We start from the raw sequence: 3,151 nt of genomic DNA, 5'->3' as shown, positions 1-3,151 counted from the left end.
AGCAGAAGGTCTGGTAACACTAGTAAGGCAAACACAGAAAACGCTTTCACTGGCACTGAGGCAACAAGATCCGGCAATGCTGGGAAGGGGAAGTGAGGTTTTATAGGCATGGAGCAGATGGGAGCTAATACACTGATTGGGCCAGGCACCAATTAGTGGTGCACTGGCCCTTTAAATCTTAGAGAGCTGGCTCGCACGCACCCTAGAGAGCGGAGCCGCGCGCGCCAGGACGTGACAGCCGGGGAACGAGACAGGTGAGTTTATTGGGATGTGACCCGCGAGCCGGCGCGTCCCGCTATGCGGATCGCATCCCCGCCGGCAGTGTCAGTGCAGCGCTCCCAGTCAGCGGGTCTGACCGGGGCACTGCAGAGAGAACGCCGCGAGCGCTCCGGGGAGGAGCAGGGACCCGGAGCACTCAGCGTAACAGTACCCCCCCCCCTTTAGGTCTCCCCCTCTTTTTATCTGCTTGCCCCTTCATACGAGACGAGGCCATTGGGAGCGATTCTTGAGTCTCCTTCCAGATAACGGAGAAGTCCTGGGTTACAGGAACTCCAGAAGAAGTGGGAATGGGGAGGGGGGGGCAGAGGGTGAAGCTTGCCACGGGGCAGAGTGTTACCAGAAAGGGGGCTATGAGGAGGCAAGATCTCTGCTTGCTTTTTGCCAAAAAAATCTGAAAAATCCTGGTAAGCCTTGGGAGGGAACGGTAAGGGTGGAACCTCAGGAGTTAGACAAATGAGAGCAGATGAGAGGCATCGTTTGTGACAAGAAGGACCCCAATTTTTGATCTCCCCGGTGGTCCAGTTAAGGGTGGGATAATGACGTTGGAGCCATGGCAGACCGAGGAGGACTTCAGAGGTGCAGTTGGGCAGAACAAAAAATTTAATGTTTTCGTGATGGAGTCCAATGCTCATAAGCAGGGGTTCTGTGTGGTAGCGCACAGTGCAGTCCAATTTTTCTCCGTTGACAGAAGAAATGTAGAGCGGCTTGACGAGACAGGTCACTGGGATGCTGAACCTATTAACAAAAGAGGCCAAAATAAAATTTCCTGCAGAACCAGAGTCCAAGAAGGCCACAGCTGAGAAGGAGGAGTTAGCAGAAGGAGAAATCCGCACAGCCACAGTGAGACGTGGAGAAGCAGAATTCACACCAAGGGACGCCACCCCCACGTGAACAGGGTGCGTGCGTTTCCCAGACTCGGGGGACGAATAGGGCAGTCCACTAGGAAATGTTCGGTACTAGCGCAGTACAGGCATAAATTTTTATCTCTGCGACGAGACCTCTCTTCATGGGTCAGGCGAGACCGATCCACTTGCATAGCCTCCTCGGCGGGAGGCACAGGGGTAGATTGCAAAGGATACTGGGAGAGAGGTGCCCAGAGATCAAGGTCCTTTTCCTGGTGGAGCTCCTGGTGTCTTTCAGAAAAACGCATGTAGATGCGAGTGGCCAAATGGATAAGTTCAGACAGGTAAGCAGGAATTTCTCGTGCGGCCAGTACATCTTTGATGTTGCTGGATAAGCCTTTCTTGAAGGTCGGGCAGAGGGCCTCATTGTTCCAGGCTAGCTCTGAGGCGAGGGTACGAAACTGGATGGCGTATTTGCCTACGGAAGAACTTCCTTGGACTAGGTTCAGCAAAGCAGTCTCGGCAGAGGAGGCCCGGGCTGGCTCCTCGAAGACACTACGGACTTCAGCGAAGAAGGCCTGGACAGTGGCTGTGGCAGGATCATTGCGATCCCAGAGCGGTGTGGCCAATGACAAGGCCTTTCCAGACAGGAGACTAACTACGAAAGCCACCTTAGACCGTTCTGTGGGAAATTGGTCTGACAACATCTCCAAGTGTAGGGAACATTGAGACAGGAAACCACGGCAGAGTTCAGAGTCCCCATCAAATTTGTCCGGCAGGGACAAGCAGAGGCTAGGAGCGGCCACTTGCTGCGGAGAAGGTGCAGGAGCTGGCGGAGGAGATGGTTGCTACTGTAGAGGCAGAAGCTGCTGTAGCATGGTGGACAACTGTGACAGCTGTTGTCCTTGTTGGGCGACCATGGTGGCGAGGTCAGCGAAAATTGGCAGTGGCACCTCAGCGGGATCCATGGCCTGATCTACTGTTAGGATTCAGCAGGCTGGAGGTGGATCCTCTGTGTCAGAGAGGGATTGGCGTGGACCTTATCGGTGGAACGGTTCTAAGTTGCTACTGGTATTCACCAGAGCCCGCCGCAAAGCGGGATGGTCTTGCTGCGGCGGTAGCAACCAGGTCGTGTCCACCGGTAAGGGCTTAACCTCACTGACTGCTGAGAGTGGCGTGGGACAGGAGGACCAGACAGAGGCGAGGTCAGACGTAGCAGAAGGTCAGGACAGGCGGCAAGGTACGTAGTCAAGGGCAACGGCAGAAGGTCTGGTAACACTGATAAGGCAAACACAGAAAACGCTTTCACTGGCACTGAGGCAACAAGATCCGGCAATGCTGGGAAGGGGAAGTGAGGTATATAGGCATGGAGCAGATGGGAGCTAATACACTGATTGGGCCAGGCACCAATTAGTGGTGCACTGGCCCTTTAAATCTTAGAGAGCTGGTGCGCGCGCACCCTAGAGAGCGGAGCCGCGCGCGCCAGGACGTGACAGCCGGAGAATGGGACAGGTGAGTTAATTGGCATGTGACCCGCGAGCCGGCGCGTCCCGCTATGCGGATCGCATCCCCACCGGCAGTGTCAGTGCAGCGCTCCCGGTCAGCGGGTCTGACCGGGGCGCTGCAGAGAGGAGAAAGCCGCGAGCGCTCCAGGGAGGAGCAGGGACCCGGAGCGCTCGGCGTAATTGTACCCACCCCCCCTTTAGGTCTCCCCCTCTCTTTTTGTCTGCTTGTCCCTTCAAATGAGACGAGAACATTGGGAGCGACTCTTGAGTTTCCTTTCGGAAGAAAGAGAAGTCAACTGCTGCTGTTCTAGACAAATACTGTTTAAAGAGTAGTGTAGCGTATTATAATACCCTCATAAACGCACTAAGTATGTCAGGCAAAAAAGTGCCAGGATGTGCACAGAGAAGTGGCCGAGGCCTAAATACTAGAGATGAGCGAATCAAAGTTGACGAACCCGAATTAATTTCTAATTTCATGAAAAATTCGATTTGCAACGAATGCGAATATCGCCGCGATTTGATCGC

The sequence above is a fragment of the Hyla sarda genome, chromosome 4 (assembly GCF_029499605.1).
Source record: "Hyla sarda isolate aHylSar1 chromosome 4, aHylSar1.hap1, whole genome shotgun sequence".
Taxonomy (NCBI): Eukaryota; Metazoa; Chordata; class Amphibia; order Anura; family Hylidae; genus Hyla; species Hyla sarda.
This window is presented reverse-complemented; position numbering follows the sequence as displayed.